Raw genomic sequence first — 20698 nt, forward strand, 5'->3', positions numbered from 1 at the left:
ACTGACATACAGGAAACAAAATCCCTTGGCATTTATCAACACTTTTCAGCATGGTATAGAAAAGTCTATCACTAAATTTCAATCTCAGGATATTGTAAAATCAGATAACACCCTTACTATCCCGATATCAGACAACTTGTCTGGAAGAGTTGAAGACTTCTTGGTCTTGGCTCACGCTCCATTGACATTCCAGGAGCTGAGGCGTTTGTTCAGAATTGAAGAAGATTTCTATTTAACATTTTTCTGCCATGACACGTTAATACCATTATCAAACCCAGGAAAGAGTGGATCGGGTTTGTTTATATCACCCAATGCGAGATTTATGGCAAAAACTTTGAAACGGTCCGAAGTAGATACTTTTCAAAACGTTCTCCAGCCGTATTTCAGTTATACAAGAAAAACTCTAGACACCCAACTACCGAAATTCTTTGGCCTTTATACATACAAGCAAGCAACAGAAACTCAGGGTTATGATTTGAATATGATTGTGATGAACAACATAATGCCTTCGGAGTTAGAGATAATCAGCCAGAAGTATGACCTGAAGGGGTCTAGGTACAATAGAGACGCGTCTAAACAAGAAAAGGATAAGACATTTGCAACATTCAAAGATAATGATTTCCTCGTACACCATCCCTACGGGATATATTTAAAGGCAAAAGACTATGACAAACTTTTGCCAGTTATCGCCTCTGATTCAAGATTTTTAATGGACCAAAACATCGTAGATTACAGTCTACTATTGGGCATCGCTTATGAAGGTAAAATATTAAGCAAACGCGAAAGGCAAAAACCTACTGGTAAGGTTACTCGAGTACCTTGTGAAATGAAAGATGAACATGAAACTACAACTGAAACTAAAAACGAAGAAAACAAGCAGCCAAATGGTTTACCAGCATTTACAGTGCATGGAGATAAGGTGATGTTATATTACGGCATTATAGATGTGCTACAGGAATATAACTTGAATAAGAAACATATTGCCAGAGTGAAAAGCTTATATGTTTGGGATTACAGTTTCTCTATCATAGAACCAACATCATACTCTACAAGGTTTATAGAGTTTATGGGAAAAACTGTTTTCCGAAGGATGTTGCCTTGTGAAGCAGGTAAAAGATGGACTGAAATTGACCAAATGGCTTCAGAAGAACAGAACGGAAAGTCAGTCATAGGTAAATGGATACATAAGATTTTTACATTTCTGAACAACATAAATCTGTATGCGACATTTGTGAAATATATTCAAAGACTTATTAGTGTATTTAAATCTTAAAAGTTTCATGTTGTTATTCCCCTTTTGTCGTTTACCAAAGATTAATTGTTAGTTTTTTTCAGCTTCATTTACAAACTTTCGGTTTCTTAAATTGGAGTGATTGATTTATTATTTAAATATTTCCCGGCTAGGAGTAGGCTACATTTGGAACCAATATTTATTTATTTTTACGTCCATTTATCGTCAAGTGGTCTATATTAAATAAATGAAACCCGCCCGTTGTAGCTATAGCAAGCCCTTTAAGGAGTTAGGAATGTGTGAATGATTTAGCAAGTGGTTTTAGGAATCAGAAACAATGTATTACTAATGACTATAAGTAACCTGCATTTGACTAGCATTTGTCTATTCTAAAAAAAAGAATACTGTGTCAAATACAACCACAATGATAATACGTTTTAATAACAAGCTTAACTGTAATTTGAAATATTAGGATAAGAAAGTAACAGCTTTTATAGGTACTTATTTAACCTTAAAAATATGACTGGTGTGACTGGTCTAAATCGATCGCCATTGCAATATCATTTATATTCACCGTCTTGTCCACAGACCACAGTTTACGCCTGGATACATCGGAAAGTGTTGAAAGACGTATGTTATAATATACGCTATAACTGTCTTAATACATAACTAATACGGAGACCCGGTCAAGACGTAGACTCGCCGTCGCTGAAGTCAAGCCAAGTTGTCGAGGAGAAGAACTGGAGTAATCGCAACGTACCCATTAGCAAGAACAGCGTCGTAGTCATACGTTACCATCGGAGCGTGCAGCGAGAACACATGGTTCAAATCTAGCGCCTTGCAACGTAACTCATAGTAACTAGGCGTGCCAATAGTAAGTGGGTTAGGTGGTTCGGTTGGTACTCGTGCTCCACTCGTCAGCTTTCTCACAGCCGCACAGCTGACAATCATGAGGCAAATAAATAACAGCTGGTTGTATGACCGCATTCCCGAGTTAAATATATAACTTCGACTTAAATAGGTAATTGGTTTCTGTTAGTGGTTGCACCGGGGTAATTGCTATTGCGATCTTTGTAAACAGTGTTTTGTAAACTTTAATAAATTTGACAACCTGTTCTGTTGTTAATCTTTTTTTAAGTTACTGAGCTTTGCCATTTCGTTACGGTAATAATCATGAAATAGTAGTAGTCATTTAATCCAGTTACCAAATGAAATTGTCATTTAGCACATAATTAGGCCTAATTGTTAATTAAAAATCATGCTTCACAAAAAAACTGAAGCGAATTAATGAAAAGTTACATCTTCTAACCGAAGATATACTTATACATATACTTATACTTACATAAGCATATACTTATATGTATATATTTTATACATGTACAAAATATTGTTATTCCAATGTGTAATGTGAAATCTTTTTAAGCTGATTTCACTTTTTTAATCCTGCAACTTCACAATTTCAATTGTAATTCAGACATTATTTAGTAACTTTGCTCGAACTGATTGTGTATTTGATCGCAAACTATCATAAGGTGTGCTATTAGACAGTTCTCCTGATTTGGAAGTCAATCTATACAGTGGAGACTACAGTGAACCCAGACCAGACTTTTAAGTGGTTTTAATAATCAGGTTGACATGGATTCGCTCAAGACATCGCATCGTCCTGATCTACTTTCACATTATTTACACCAGATGATCAAAATTAGATGTACTACAAGTCTGTATTATATTCATCCTCCCCATCGCAGAATGTTGACACACGCACGACATCCTCCCCTGGATCAAGTGGGGCGATGTCAGATGTCGAATGTCGGTCAGATGCGATTGTTGTGATTGCTATTGCGAGTTGCGACACGACTTGGCCGACAACCTGTGTGATAACATCACAATTCACAACTAGTCTTGTCTTCTTCACTGTTGCGACATGTTTTCTCATCCTTCTTCTCTCTCCTCTCACACTTTCCCTCTCTTCCTACACTACCTCTTCCTGTTTCTAACAAGGCCACAAGTTCAAGTGCAGGTAAATCTTAAAGCAGACCGATTCAGGAAACTCCATTTTTGGACACGGATCACAACGTATATGTGACCACAAGGAGAAGCCAGTAAGTTAGAGTCGTGGAGCGTTGAGGAAGCAACAGATGGTCAATATCAATATATTTCATGGTTCATTTCATCCGTTAGAAACTGGAGAAATTATATTCCTATTCTTCCAAGGCTATTTTCCTATAATATAGTTATGACGATTTTAGTCTTCGTGGTAAGAACTAAGTGCATGTTGAAAATCCTTTTTTAGTCCTAGGGGGAAAATACAATTTTTTTCAAACATCCTTTCGTCATACTGCAGCTTAAACTTGATCTCAAGTAAAAAAAATCACCTTAGTGATTAAATGTACTATTTTGATGAGTTCGCAAGCTCCTGATATGATTGTTGTTTCCCTGGCGTTAAACTTTTTTACAAATAGTTTTCGCCTCAAATATACACATATATATTCGCCTACAAATATTTAAGTTTGTATGAGGGGCTAACAATGTAGTATATGGCATTATCATCCTACATTTCTTGGTGACCGATTAATTTAAAGTGCTAAAAGTAGCTATACCATGGACGAAGTAATATTATCAACAATCTTCTCCGTATGAGGTGCGGTTTGTTGTTTCTGGGTATATCCTCAAAACCCAGGATATACCCAGTGTTATATCAGTCTTATATCATAGCAGGCTTTTCAATTTTTACAAATACATACATTAGAGTGTTCTGTGTAGAAGAAAACTTATTTACTTATTAGACATAAAATGGTGAGAGAGAGGTTTGGATAAAAAATTAATAAATATTCTAAAAATTTAATTAGTATTTCTAATTGACATTAGAACCGTTTACTTCAAATTTGACAGAGACTTGAGAAATGATGAGAGTGCTATCTAGACCACTTCTAGGTCTACTCTCACCCCTTCTTAAATTTCTAAATGACGACTAACAGCTCCGCCCCCAGCGAGCCAAAGGCGAGTTTACTCTATACCAATACTGAGTTTACCAACGTATAAACATGTACCTACATAGATGTAGTTGGTTGCAGGTGTAATAACTGTCATCATTTCACGTAAGGCCGTGTTTTCTCTGCTATTGGTTACCAAACCTTTTAGCAGCAAGTAACAAAGATTAAACCACATCTCTTGTTAGCTACACGATTTCCAACCGTGCTTAAACCGGATAAAAATTGTTGATGTAAATTGATTTTGGTTTTCGAAAATGTAAACTTTCGAGTGAACTTTGGCAACATGTTTGCGTTCTTCGAACTCGTTAATATTGTTAAAACATTTCCAATGCAAGCAACTATGGATCAGATTGTTGTCTGGTAGTGGTAGACCTTCTCTTACGTGATAGACTTGGTGGTTGTGTTTGCGGTCAGAAGGAATATTATTGTTCTCTTATCCATCCATGTTTATTGCACCGTAGTTTATGTTATTTCTGCTCACATTCATTAGATTAAAGATTTTTAATTCCAAAATATTGTTTACAATACAATGCGTTACATTCATTTGATAATAGCATATACATACTTTTTTACAACTAACAAAGTAAATTAAATTAATTTACAATAACAAAACAGAATAGAATACAAACAAATAAGAAAGAAAATTAGATAGGTATTCCATTAAAATATTGTGTTGAGATACCATAATGCTCAAAGAGAGTAGTGCTGCGACTACCTAATTAAGATAATATGACCATCGAGTTAAAACTATTAATATACATTTTTAGAAAACACATTTAAGTGCTTTATAATAAGTGCTGAATATTTAAATTTGAAAAAGAACCTAGGAAGGACCTTAATAGGACCTTAATAGGAAGGAATAAGGAAAATAAATTTATTTGAAGAATTCATCAAATAATATGTTAACCCCACTGGCTCCAAGTGAAGGTCATACACAAAATCGTTGAAGTCATTTTATAACGTAACTTAGCACTCCAGTCATAGGAAGTGTGACTTTATTCACAATAACTGATATCTACTAAAAAGTGTTGTCTACTAAAACCCACCCAGCGTGTAGTAGCAAAAGCAATCGATATCGAATTGTTTACAGCTTTTCTGGTCTAGGACGTTTACACCAAAATAGGCATGTTTTTTCTAACGATTGATAGCCACAAATAGTTTCTATTTCGTGTAGGGATGTATATAATTTTACAAACAAATGTGCAAGGAACATGTGATTGCCAAGGGTAACCGAGTGGACCCAGTAATCAAATGGAAATTAACGACCTGAGAAAAGTCAGAGGCTTTGGTGATGTTCAAAACCGAGCCCAGCTGCCTTTGATATAAATGTTTCTGAATAAGAAAAAGCTGACTTTAGTTTAGGCACTCATAATCTACTTATCTTCGTCTTTAAAGACACTCCCTGATGTGTTGGCGTCATATAAATCGAATCCAATTTAATTTTCACATTTTCATTAAAGATTGTTGTGTGGCCACAATATTTTTAAACAATCTCAAGTCCGTACGAAAGTAAGGTCATTACGTAGTCTTCTGGAAGGTTGTTTAAGTGGAAACTGCAGAATTGTCAATATTTGGACACGTTAGCTTGGAGTTTGCACTGAGGAGTTGTATCGTGAGTTGGGTGAGTGACCCGCGCAGCTCCAGAATCTATTTTGAGCCCCATTAGAGGGACCACAAGCCCCGGAAACCAAAGGTCTAAAACTGTACAGCTATAGTACACAGGTTAACACGTATACCACGCTAGGTATAGTATGAAACTGTATGTGTATCACAAGGAATACATCAAAGGCATTAAAAGTACCCTCAATGCTATCTAGATAAGTGTTGTGTGTTTTGTACAGACCCTGCGGACCATGCTCTGTTCGTACACCTTAAACGAAGGGCACATGGAAGATAAACACTTTAAATGTTATGCAAGAACAACTGAAATGCAATTAACAAGGGGGTTTAACAAATATTTGTTAAGATTTATAACTGCTTTGTGCTAATTCAACACTCGTTACAAATTATGTGAAATAAAATTTTAAATTTTGCTCACGCGAAAACATTAACTACGTTCATATTTTGTATTATATAACATTTACAGCTTTTAACATACCAATAAGAAGTCTACTTCAATAATTTATCAAAGCTTAAACTAAGCCAATTAAAATAAATACATAAATATTCAAACGAGTTTACAAAAAACGCATTGGTTTTTTAATGAGTTTTACGTAATAAGATCATTAGTAATTAACTTAACTAAGAAAAGTTACAAAACAAATGTTAAAACTCCAAGATATATTCTTAAACTTACAAACAACCACCAGATATAAAGCTTAAGTCACACTTGTAATATCAAGTTATCATCTCGAAAGAAGAGATTACAACATCATGAGCTGTTTCCAAAAATAAGATCCAGACCCAATTAAAAACACGTTTTGTAAATCCTGCTTCTATCCACTATAACGAAGGGATTACACAACCGCGACTGTCTCGGAACATCTGTATCAAGATCAGCTGTTTAACAATATCTGGGAATTGGGGTCTCCACAGCTTAGTTTCTGTCTTTTCGCATACAGCTGAAACTGAGTATATATTATTAACAAAACAAAAATCAATCATGATACGAAAATGTTATACTTGTGATTTTTTGGTACTGTAATTCTTACCTTCTCAATGCACCCTCGGAAAATGTAATTCATAGTAAGTTTTATTTTATTTTAAAAATCTGTTTATAACTAGTTTTATCATTCAGTGATTTGTAAACGTACTCCTTGTTAACTTTATTTTAACTATTTCCCTTACAGTGTACCACTGATATAGGGATTATACATGTTACTAGGTTATTCGTTTGGATTAGTTCATACATAATTCAATATGATTCTATAAAAACTACATTCACATAACCCAAGAATATCCACACAATATCTGTATGACTTGGTGAAGAGTGTGGTAGTATAGAAAAGTTCATTCGCCTAAGGAAACAATAGTTCTTGGGTTTCTTGAGAAATGTAAGTTTAATTAAAACTTAAGATGGCCTCTAAAATGTTTGGGTCCCGACATTAGCACATTTTATCTTAAATTCATTGGTCACTGGGGAGAATCTAACCCGAGCCTCAATAGCAGAAGTTTCCCTCTAACAATACAGTGGGTCGACCGGGCATAAATAAGAAAAAATAACACATACAATTATTAATAATAACTCATTGTTATAATAGTTATAACAATATACAGGGTGATTGGATTGATTGAAGTGTGCCAGCTGTTTTATTCGAAAACTATAAGAGATATCAAAAAAAGTTAAATGGTAAGTGCCTTGGATTTTTTATTTAAAAAATTGTAGTCAAGTCGAAAAAATTATTTTAGCCGCAATTTTTCCAATATGGCCGCCAACTTTGATTTTCTTAAGGAACACCCTGTATTTTATGATGTATTCCGGTAGGAAATGTAATTTTAAGACGATTTTATTCTTGTAATTTTTATCATAAACCTAACCGTTTCAAAGATAATAATAGTGAAAGTTTTTAAATTTCGGCATGAGAAAGAGTTTCGTTAAGGCCTAAGCAAGCATGCCAGCTGTTTTATTCGAAAACTATTCGAAATGTCACAACTTATACCATTATTATCTTTGAAACGGTTAGGTTTATGAAAAAATCACAAAATAAAATCGTCTTCAAATTACATTTTCTACCGGAATACATCATAAAATACAGGGTGTTCCATAAGAAAAATCAAAGTTGGTGGCCATATTGGAAAAATGGCGGCTAAAATAACTTTTTGGACTTGACTATAATTTTTTAAATAAAAAATCCAAGGCACTTGCCATTTAACTTTTTTTATATCTCTTATAGTTTTCGAATAAAACGGCTGGCACACTTATATCAATCACCCTGTATGTTAATAATACAGGTATCAGTGGTCAAGCGTGTAATACTGTACTAAGATAATACAAGCGGTATTTTTTATCGCAAAAGATAAATGGTAGTTTAGTTGTGTAGATATATAATTTTTTATACATTTTGACTACGTATTTTCCACTTGTTCAATTACGTTTCAGCATTGACTTTGCACGTACTCCGTGCGCGACAATCATAATATTTTTACATGTTTATTTGTTTACATCGCGGATATTTATGCGCTTCTGGTGCCAGGTCTACGGACTGTCACCGACTACGGCTACATGCATAACCCATAAACTATGATTCAAACTGTTTCCACGTCAGTTCCCATACTTCAGCTAGTTCAGCGAATTGGCGCAGTGCATTTCTCAACAGTTTTGGAATGCTCCGATCATTTGTAAGTTATTTTTAGACTGCCGAAGTGAACATTTGTCACTTTCACACCTTGTTCTTTGACAAAATATGACGCTAGACTATTGTATGTTTTGTTTCGTCACTTGAGTTTTGTCTTTTTATGCTCAGTGATCAATATTTCTGTTTTATACTTCGGTATCCAACATTACCAGATAAACAAAGAATACTGTTAAAAAGATATTTTTTGTGCTTTTTAGCTTTAATTTTATTTGAGTCACTTTATAAAAATATCTCAACAGTAGATATTCAACTACAAAGAGCACTAGATTTTCCTTTCCAATGTTAAGACTGTATCCTTCTTAGAATTACAACGAATTGAGCCTCCGAAAGGTGCAGATGTAAATTACGGATTTGTTTGAGTACCTACTCCAAATCTTAAACATAGCCAAACTGTAAGGACAACTTATTGAAACTAAAGTATATTTCAAGTGTCATCCTCATCAACTGTCGTAAAAACAATTACCCCCACCGCAGCAAACCTGCAGACTAAGCGAATCGCCATTTACCTGGCTGGATTTCTACTAAAGTTTTCCCTTAATATTGTCAGACTTATTTCCTATTTGAATAACATTAATTTTAATGATTACTTAGGTTTGCTGCTATAGGGAAGGTATTGAGGTACGGAAAGTAAATAAAAGAAACGTCTTATAACACTTAAAACATATATTTACGCTTATACTGTTACTCACAAGACGGTAAATATACATAAAAGATGGTGGTGCTCGGTTTCGATTGGACACTCCAATCATCATCAGACCCAATAGGCGATTGACGAGATCCAAAAGTCAATGATAGTATACAGTTTTGTTGTAGATTTTCAGTAAACATTTAATTTATTGTTTTTTTTTTTTGTGTGTGTTTCAGGTAATGCATACACTAGAGTTTACAAAGTGCAGTGCGTTATGCAGTACGATGAAAGGTATGACTAGTATGCTAGTATTGAGTAATCGGTAGCATGTATGTTTTATACAACTTGCTGTATATGCAACAAGTAGTGCTTTAAACTGTAGTTTGGTGTTATATTTTTACAAATTATCGATGTTACAGCAAAATAATCATAGTTTGTTCGTCCATATTAGTGATATTAGAGAGATCTGTTTCTTTACAACTAGAAAGTCCTCGTTTATAATCTTATTTACGATCTAAAATGTGAACCCAACTACGACATAAACAATTTTTCAATCCTTACGTTTTAAAATATTGACGTTTTGAAAGTATTGTTCAACTAACATTCGGAATTAAAAGTTGGCAAAATTGTAGGTTACACAGTTTGAACATGCTTTTCAGTTATTTCCTAGATTGTTTCATTTAAATCATTTATTCCTTAAATAGGTAATAAATCTGAAATTTTTAGGAAATATTTTTGTGAAAATGCACCTAGCAAATTGTAAATTCGTTCAGCCCGCAGGTTTGCTACGGCGGGGGTATTTTTAATTCCGTCCAGCCAGTGATAAACTCTGCTAAGTATTTGGAAGGAGTTTTAGAGAAAATTTGATGAATTGGTACCTTCCAAATTTTAAGTACAGTACATCAAAATTTTCAAACCATAGAATGTCAAAATAATACATAACATTTAATATTGTTAATGTAACTTAAATTGTATTTATTGCATATCTACAGAATGTGAAACTGCAAAACAAAAATCTCACTCTCAATCATTCCTTCTTTTTCGCTCCCACGGGAGATCTTGTGCTAGGAATATTTTTAAAAAAACATTGAAGGTTAACAAGCAAAAGTGATACGTAATACGTATCGTTGACAGAAACAAAAACGTAGGTGAAATCAAGACGGCTGTGGAACAGCTGTTTCCGCAATCGTCTGCTGGACATGTCTACACCCACAGCTGTGCCATAGTAAAAGTAGTGCCAACCTGTAAAGAAACTCTAGCCGAAGAGAGTAATACACATGTCATTACTAGATTTGGCACCCTAACTCACATCGCAGCCATTACAGCTGATTTATCTTTTACATGTGACTTAACATGGCGACCAATCTTAGTAGAAATGTTGGTAAGTTGTTTTAAGTGTGAACTAATCTATTAACAATTGCAATTAGATATTATTTCAACAGGTATAAAATATATATGCTTATGATTATAATATAATATATATATTATTATGGATGTCATTATGTCTTAACCTAAAGACGGTTGTTGTTATTAAAATAAAGATTAATTGTGAAGAATACGTTAACTGTTGCAAGTATATTGAAAAATCTAACAATCTGAATTTAAATTATAACGACCGCAGCTTAAATTTAGATTTCAATCCGGTTGTTTACCACTGGATTCCTTAGAATGTTTACAAATAAAATTGTTAGCAGTTGTTTTATGGTGGAAGTAGAATAGAACGCAATTCATAACATGATCCAGATCTGAAATTTATGACGTTGTATTTTCCGCGAACAAATCATGAAATACGACGTGTATTTCTGGTATCGAAGGCGTAAAGCCTGTCAATAATCATTATAATACCCCCGCCGCAGCAAACCTGCAGACTAAGCGAATTTCCATTTCCCTGAATGGATTTACACTAAAATGTCTCCTTAAAAATATCACATTTATTCCCTATTTAAATAGAATCAGTTAAAAACATACTTAGGTTTGCTGCAACAGGGAGGGTAAAAGTGTTTTTTATGTAAAATGTTAATAGTTGGTAAGAAATAAAAACATTTTCCAAATTTGGGCAAAATATGTTAATAAACAAGCAAAATACAACAGTTTAATTATTTTCCATAAGAATAACATGGAAATTTTAAATTTACAATTTTTTGGAATTTTCTTCGTAACCATTAGGTGCATTATATCGCTTCAATATACTAAATTATTTGTTTTTTTAAGCTCTACAAAATAGTTTAGAAAGAAATTGCAAAATTTTATGTTTTTTGGGTCAAAAATGGGAAAAACCCATTTTTACCCCATAAACGCCCCCATAAACCCCCGTTCCCATGGTCCGATCATGCTGGTTCGCGAACTCGTTCGAATAAACGTAGGTTTACACGTTTGTACCAAATTTCATCAAAATCGGATCATTTTTGCTCGAGTTATCGCGCTAACGGACACATATATATATATATATATATATATGAATTTGAACGGATGGTGTTTTTGGCCTCTAGGGACCTCAAAACGAAAAAAAAAAATCGGTCCCGGGTCCAGGTCTTACCATGAGTACTACGGTAATAGCTTATTCCCTATATGGGAAATTCGCTAAAAGCGATATCTTTCCCGCGTAAATCTCACCCTTGGACGTGTTTATACATGTTATATACACAAGAGACGGATTTGGAGGGAATGTACGTTTCTGTTTCTACAAAACTTATCAGTCAGCTGATAGAAAATTCTACTTGATGAGGAACTGAAATGACGGAAATTTCTCCTCTTCTCGATTCAGTTTATAGTTTACCGGTTTACCAGTTAGTCAATGACGCTGCTTTGGGAACGCCCTCGACGTTGAATTACTTTGATTAGTCTATTTAAAAGGGGTTGAATAATGTTACCTTCACAATAATGAATAATGAATAACAATAACAACAATGAATACAATAACAATAATGAATAATGGTAAGGGGTATAATTTGTCATACCTCGACCTTAGAGGAGAATTAATTCTTTAAGCTAATGGGTAAAACTTGAAAGTACACTTTGGCTACTTTGCAGGACATCTGAAATAAATACTAATATTATTTAGTGTCACATGCAAAAATGTTGCGACTCGGGCGAAAATAGTTTATGTTATAAAATAACTGGACTACTTACTTCTTTAATAAAATCATTACATACACGAGATGAATGGCCTGACGTCACCCCCTTGCCTTGCCTGTCCATAAAGCTAGTTTGGATAAAACTATTTGAACATTTTATATAAAATAACAGATTTTATTTGATTTGATTTAAATTTGATTTTATGTTTTGTTTTGAAAATAATAGTTAAAAATTACCCCACTGCAGCAAACCAGCAGCCCTAAGCGACTTTCGATTTGCCAAATGCGATTTACACTAACATATTTCATTGAAATATCAGAATTAAGCTCTATTTCAAGATTTTAGTTTAATAAGTACTTAGTTTTGCTATTACAAGGAATTTAATAAAGTGATTTTTTTCTAAAATGGTAATAGGTCGGTATGAAACAAATAAATTAACCTAATAAAAAAAATACAATTTCTATAAATTACAATACTGTATTTATTCCCCATAAGAATAACAGAGATTTAAAATTTACAGTTTTGGAATATTTTTAGTAACCATTAGACGTACAATAACACTACTATTATTATATCCAATCCCTTGTAAAACCTCGTTCCCTTGGTCCAATCATGCTGGTTCGCGAACTCTTTCAAATAAACGTAGGTTTACACGTATTTACCAAATTTCACCATAATCGGATGATTTTAGCGAATTTTCCGTACAGGGAATAAGCTATTACCGTAGGTCTCTTGGCAAGACCAGGGCCTGGGACCAATTTACCCTTTCGTTTTGAGGTCACAGAGGCCAAAAACACCATTCGTTCAAATTCATATAGGCTATGTGTATGTCCGTTAGCGCGATAACTCGAACAAACATTATCCGATTTTGATGAAATTCGGTACAAACAAGTAAATCTTAGTATATTCTAACTTGTTCACGAACTAGCATGATCGGATAATAGGAACGGGGGTTTATGGGGGGTTTTATGGGTTAAAAATTGGGTTTCCCATTTTGACCCTGAAAACATGAAATTTTGCATTTTCTTTCTGACCCATTCTGTAGAGCTTAAAAAACTAAGAATTTAGTGTATTAAAACATTGTTGTATGCCTGACGGTTACTGAGAAAATTTCAAAAAAGTGTAAATTGAAATTCCCATGCTATTCTTACGGAGAAAAAGAGAAAATGCTGTAGTCACCTTAAGTTAATGGATACATTTTAATTGAATTTGTTTATTTCATACTAAGCTATCAACATTTCATTAAAAAAACACACCTCATTTTACCTTCCCTATGGCAGCAAACCTTAGTACTCATTAAAATTAATATTATTTAAATAGGATCTACGTCTGACAGTTTTAAGGGGATATTTTAGTGAAAATACAGCCAGGTAAATGGGAATTCACTTAGTTTGCAGGTTTGCTGCACCGGGGAGTATTTACTTGAGTTATCGTGCTAACCGACATGTATTATATTTATGATTTGAAATGGGTTGTGTTTTTGGGTTCTGAGGACATCAAAACGAAAAAGTAAAGCGGTCCTAGGTCTAGTTGACATGAGACTTACAGTAATAGCTTATTCGCTAAATGGGAAATTTATGTCTAATATGTAATTAATTTTACTAAAAAACATTCGGAATGAATCCATGTACATATATTATGGTTGAATAAGTTATAAGTAAAATGAGTTTATAAACCATTGATACTGATACAAATATGAAAGCAATGTTCTGTTAAACAACACATTTTTATTTAAATTACTCTGCGTAAATAAACAATAATACCATTTTGATATTTTTACTCGTTACCTAAGGATCCCTATTCTGGTCTTCTTCACCTTGATTTAATAATACCTTGCCTAGTTTATAGTAACTAAAAACATGAGGGGTTTAGAAAGGATTTGCTTAATCCGGAGATACGACGTACATTTACGTTAGTCAGTTTGGCCGACTTTTTGCTTTAAATCGCAGACATGTTACTAGTGTGCATTGTGCTTGTTAATCGCATACAAACGTTTATAAGCCTCCGACACTAGTACAGCAATTAAGATAAATTGCTGGTTCTAATTTGTTTTCCTACAGTTACCTGACGAAGTGGGCTTCCTTACACTGATAATAGTACGCAAAGTAGCTAATTGCTGCATTTACTTACTTTTCCCGCACTCACTTTCTTTTTCCGCAATAATTTCTCTGCCGCACTCCAGTATTTCAACCAAACAACACATAACAATGTGCTTTTATTAGGAACGTAATAAGTGCTTGAAAAGTTGGCAACACTTACAACTACGATCAGCTGTGCAGTGTTTATCATATATTTCAACGCTTGGATTTAACCAAACCTAAAAACATGTTGTATGCTATAGTGTTTGAAAGACTAATTATTTCTATGTTTTATAGTAGGGGAGACCGGGACTGGTTGTCACAAGGGTTGTAGTTCCTCTATTTTCCACTAGAAAGTGCCGATTTGTGCTTCAGCCTATGCAGCATCCTTCCGTTGTTTGTTCAAAGTAGTACGGTATCAGACCCTTAAGTAAACAGGTGGTTGTGTTGTGTCCAAAAATCTTTTTTTCGACTGACTGAGTAAGTTTTTCTTCATTGACATATTACAATACTGTACTGTAGTACTTAAGTAAATTGTTTATTTCTAAGGTGTTTATGAAAGCTCATATTTAGAGGTATATTTATGTGCGTTAGAAACTAGGCTTAGCAGATAGGTTAGGTCTGTGGAGCCGGCTTTTTAAAAAAATATGGCGTCGGGGCTGGTTGTCACAAATTCACGGGGGCTAGTTGTCACATGTGACAAGCAACCCCATATTCGTAGACTATTGTTATTTTTGGAGAAAAAATATGCAAAGGTATATTTAAATCTATGCTACAAATACAAAACACTCCAAATCCAGTCCTAAAAACATTCTCATAGGAAAGGGATAAATTAAAAAAGAGGTGCGCAAAAAAACACAAAAAATCCAGGCGGACGAAGGTTCTGAAAGAAAGAAGACGACTCATGTTTTTGTATAATATGGACTCCTTCACAAATAGCCGTCCGGGCGAAGAATGGGTTCGGTGCATGGAATGTAAACTTTGGGTTCATAGTGCTTGCACAGATGGATAAAAAATGTTGTCTGTCGAAAATGTGAAAGCAACTTTGTTGATGCTGATAGTGAATGACGACCCAACCTTAATAAAATGGACAGAATATGTTAATTTTTCAATAATTCTTCTTTGAATACTTCTAGCTTCTTACAGTGTTCATAAAATGTATTTGTACTTAACAAATATCATAACAAAAAAATATTTTGTTATTTTGACTTTGACAAAAAGTTTCTCATATAAAATGTATGTGACAACCAATCCCAAGCTGTGAGACAACCAACCCCGACCCAGGGGCTTGTTGTCACACTTGCAAAAATATATAAAATATATTTTTTAATATACTTTAAATCCCAATAACGTTTTGAAAATTGAAGCAAATGTGCACAAAAAGGTAAAAATGTAAATGGGATCAAGTTCAACTCATTTACTTAAGTAGAAAATTAAAATTAAATTAAATTAAAAATTAAAATTTAAAAATTGTGACAACCAGTCCCGGTCTCCCCTAACTTTAGGATATGTGTAACACCAGCGCAAAGTGCCTTTGCTGCACTCGAGAAACTTTCTACACTGTCCTGCGGCTCGTGCAGGCAAGCATTTATGTCATGTGCAGTAAAGTGCCACTTTGCACACTTGTTACACAAATAACCATTGTTGCAATTAGCAGTATGAATCTTAAAATTAAGAGTTTTGTGTAGTTTTAAATACAATATATTTCTTGATTTAAAAGTGTTACTTCAAATAAAAAATGTAAAACTTATTGAACAATTATTTATTATTTGTATAACCTTTCACACGAAAGTAATTTACTATAAGTAGATTAGAACTATAATTTAGTTTACATCGCATACCATTTTTTATATGATGATTTGAACTATTACTATTTGCTATCTTCGCAAAGCAATCGATGTAGCTGGCAAATAATCATCAACTCGCCGATTTGCAGCATCGGCTACAGGAGTCCACTCTCCCTTGTGTTCTGCGACGAGACTGATAGAAGCCACATCCCTGAGATATATCCAGAGCACGCGGCCAACCCAACATGGCGGGGTGCCAACGCGGAAAACATTATTAGAAGCAACAATTAATTGGGCCAGCACACTTGCCCGGCGTTAGTTCTACAGGAGAGCGTGTAGCTTACCTCAGAAAAATATACCTCATTGCAAACTGTGTGAAGTAATCAGACAGTTACTAATCCTGGTCGTGCCTTAGTGACCCTGTAAAAAGGATCTCTATGTTTGTACTGTATATTGTGTGTTTATATTCGAGCCTCTAAAGTTGTTTCATTTCCATAACGCTTCTCAGAACACTCCGAGTCACACGATACATTAATTCAAATTAAAAACTTTGTTTCAGTAACATAAAACGTTATTTTGTTTCATCCATCTTAACTTTAGTTACAGTAGCTCAAATTACTCCAAGCAGAACTGCGAAAGTACTACGGGAGCCCTCTGGTATTGACGAAAAGTTGGCTATATCTAACTAACCTGGTCTGTAAGCAGCCAAAATGGAGGGATTTAGCCACCTCCCAATATATCTAGGGCTCCCATTTCTCCTTGTACGCAGAGGTAGTTAAAATATTGTTATTACATTTAATGACTTTTACTAACAGCTATTTATTGATGTAAATTAATAGTTTATGCAATCAGAAAACAGGTAAAAGTCAGTTACACCGTAATTCTTTACATGAAGGCTTAAGCTGGATTAACGTCCTCTCTCAGAGCTATCAGAGTAGGCGCTTGAGCCACATAAGCTTTTTGTATAAAAATCCTACACACATACACGTGAATGTGTATATTGTACATACACAAATCATTGTACTTGGATGTACATGCTGTACACACCTAAACCATTGCACATATGTACATGCACAGAAAACGTACTACTATAACCCAGAATGCCAACCGCATGGTAAAAAGAATTAAGTGTTTGAGAGAGCTTTGCCTGTCAATCCGTAGGCGGCGCCACCAGTGTTGCTATGCTGAGTGCATGGCAACGCTGGTGGCGCTGCCTTAAGGATTGACAGGCAAAGCTCTCTCAAAACGCTTAATGCTTTTTACCATGTGGTTGGCATTCTGGGTTATAGTAGTACGTTTTCTGTGGTACATGTTGTACATACACAAACCATTTTATATGGATGTATATTTAACATACAAAAACCATTGTACATCGATGTATATTAAATGCATTCACAATAGCTATTTGTGTATTAAGAGCGTAATGTCTATTTGTGCTCTTAATACATACAAAATATTTCCTACCACCATAATTAACTTATAACAACATACAGAATACCTTTTTAGATGTATTCAGTATAATATGTTATTTAGGTTATGTTTATTTTTAAAGGATACGTTATTCCTTACCGGTTAGTAACCTTCGTTCCGGATTCGTAGCTGTGATTGGTCTAAAAACGGCAACTGTGAAATCAACTGATTTAGCGAGCGGGAAGTGTCCATTCCCTCTCTAAAGCGGCAATGAGCTATTTTGCGTACTGTTTACAGGCTTACATGTGGCTTCTACAATGTAATAAATTCCTTGCAGTGATAGGATATAGCTATACCCTGTATAAGTATATATAAGTACCTGCTCGAGAACAAGCTTGGTGCAGCCACACATTTCGAGAGCGACAAAGACTGTTTGTGCTCGTAAAACGCACAATATTTTTCTTACCTCCATAATAAATTTATCAAAACTCGCAGATTAACTTTTAACTGGAGTGTAATGTCATTTAGGCTATGTTTCCTTTTTAAGGTTTTAACTGTGATATCAGCTGGTTTAGCATGTGGCAATAGCCATTCCCGCTCTAGAGCGGAAATGAGCTAATTTGTACACTGCTTACAAGTGTGGCAATGTGACACATGTCCATGCAGTGATAGGAAAACCATTGTCCATGTCTGTATATATACATATTTTACAAACCGTTGTACATAGATGTATATATTGTACACAAACAAACCATTGTACATATATGTACATATTGTACATACAAAAACCATTGTACATCTATGTACATATTGTACATATTCAAACCAGTCAAACCAATGTTCATGGATACGACACGTAAGCCACGACTACGTCGTGTGTAGGTACGATTTTGTACCTACACACCCAAATCATTACACACCCCATACATTCTCCTCAAAATTATTCGTACACATTCAGTTTAGATAAACAAGCTTTCATTCTTGTACGATTTTCATTACTATTGCCTGTCCACTGTTAACACTGATTGTATTGTTGTGTGAACCAATCGCCTTATCAAACATGATGTCAACAAAGGTAGTGGCTTGTAGCCAAGATTCCAAGTGCAAGTGCAATACCACTGGCAGGTTAGCGTGCCGAGGGGCATTTAATACATTTTGGCGCCAGAACGGTAATTCCTGTCGGCCATAGCTGATCTTGTCGCGACAGTCCAACTGTCAGGACGGATCGATAGGTTGTCAGGCGAGTGTACAGTATACGGTGCGTCTCGGTTTACCTATTTTATAAGGATTCTCTACTGCGTGTGTGTAAAGCCTTAAGTTTTACAAGATGCCCAAGGTAAGCTAAAACCTTTAATAGTAATAAAATATTTGTTCAATGATATTCTTTGATATTTGGGAGTAACAGTGCAGAAAAATAATAAAATAATGAAATTTATTTTTGTCAGGACAGTATACACAAATTATACACATTTAAGATTTCTCAGAAAATGTTTAGATCAGAAAAACTAAACAACAAAAATGAAAACAAACATGAAAACACTCGCCGAAAACACTGGAGTGTCACATGGTCCTATTACTACTTAAAATGTAAAAAAATACGATTAGAATTGAAATGAAAAAGCTTAAAAACAAATAAAACTTAGTACATCTCTTAGGACAAAGACGTTTGTTAATTTGTAGATTCATTATGTTCAAGTCTTGAAATTAAATTATCCAAAGAGTTGTTTTTCTTTATGACAAATTGAATGGAACAACGATAATTTTGAAAATTCAATCAATGTTATATAAATTGGCTTAAATACCTGCTTCTATGTAATCCAATAGTCGCAATTAATGTCACGCTAATTAATGTATCACATTAACTAAGATTGATGTATAAGTTTCTCTTATATATTAATCTTATATAATTAAAACTCTGTTGCTTAACAATTTTGATGTGGCATAGGGAACATGTTATGATTGGTCGAACTTAGTTTCATTTTACGTAATCTAAATCACTTGGATTCGTTATAAAATTTTAAATCTTTGGATCATCGGACCTCATCAATTTGGAGCGTAAGTCAAGTTGAAAAGTGAACGTACAAAATGAATAATATTATATGCAAATTAATAATAAATATACATTGTTTAAACACAAGCTTGAAACGATACAATCCAGTCACTATACAACTTATTACAGTTTACAGACAATTTTGTGTATATTCCCTTTAGATTTATTATTTTATTTGAAACTCAAATGCCTGTCTTGATGATGGACTATAATATTATAGTTTTATAAAATATGAATTGTCCATCAAGAAGTATTATAGAACAATGAGTACAGTGTGTACACTACACTGCTAGTAAAACTGTAAAATAAGTTAGTTCTCATCTAGCCTGGTTTAAAAGTTACAATGAAAAATGCATGGATACTACAATTTATTTTGGAGAGTTATTTTTGATTTTTCACGCTTTCTTGCTGAGTCACAAAGTCTGAAAGTCATTCCCTTATCGTCAACAAGTTCCACTTAAATCCTCGTTAGGAATTAAGCACAATTCCTAGAGAAAAATACTACTCACTAAAGGTAAACAGCTCTCAAGATAAAATCATCTTTAACTAAGATTGTTTACTAAGAATATGAATAATATATAACTTTAAGTTGTACTTACATTATTACTCTTTATTGTGCTCCCAATACCATTATTTAGGCATTGTCATAACTCACATCGTAATAGTACGTTAATATTTAAATGTTAGCCGTTCTTACATATGGTTCTACATACTTTTATTCAAGCCAGTTTTTCAACTAATCATAAAGAGTGAAGATTTCACCACAACAGCTGTTTCCCGACTTGACTTGTAAGAAGCAGCTGTTCCTATAAGTAAATGTGATTGTTATATGACATTGTACTCTACGTTGTTGATCACTTGTCTCTTCCTACTCTGCCATATTGGTCATTTAGGCTTGCTATTCTACGTTCTATAATAGATTTAAGAGTAGAGACTCTTTTATACAGGGTGGCTGAAAAGTAACTTGCACCCCCCTTAACTTTTCAACCATTTGGGATATTTGAAATCTGTTTGCGGCAACCTTATTAGATATGAGGGACTACAATTATTATGGTCAATTTTGAAAATTTTGCCCTTAGGGGTAGTGGGGGTAGGGGGTAGCTGAACATTTTCAAATAGCAAGTATAGTCGAGTTTGGTATCATTTTACAG

The 20698-nt window shown here is 34.2% G+C and overlaps 1 protein-coding gene across 3 annotated transcripts in view; it reads left to right on the forward strand.

The window, feature by feature from the left end:
- Nucleotides 1-20698, forward strand: part of LOC128997732 (tropomodulin-like) — a 145397-nt gene that overhangs the window by 54371 nt on the left and 70328 nt on the right. Inside the window, exon 1 of one of the 3 annotated variants that reach the window (XR_008491135.1) lies at nt 18717-18833. The exons of the other annotated variants lie outside the window; for them this stretch is intronic. The gene's annotated coding sequence lies outside the window, so the exon portion shown is untranslated. Of the gene's footprint in view, nt 1-18716; nt 18834-20698 lie in introns of those variants that run through there. 3 annotated transcript variants of the gene reach the window in all.

This window comes from Macrosteles quadrilineatus, unplaced genomic scaffold, assembly GCF_028750875.1.
Source record: "Macrosteles quadrilineatus isolate MER2022 unplaced genomic scaffold, UCM_ALF_1.0 Scaffold_7__1_contigs__length_78375512, whole genome shotgun sequence".
NCBI classification, from domain to species: Eukaryota; Metazoa; Arthropoda; class Insecta; order Hemiptera; family Cicadellidae; genus Macrosteles; species Macrosteles quadrilineatus.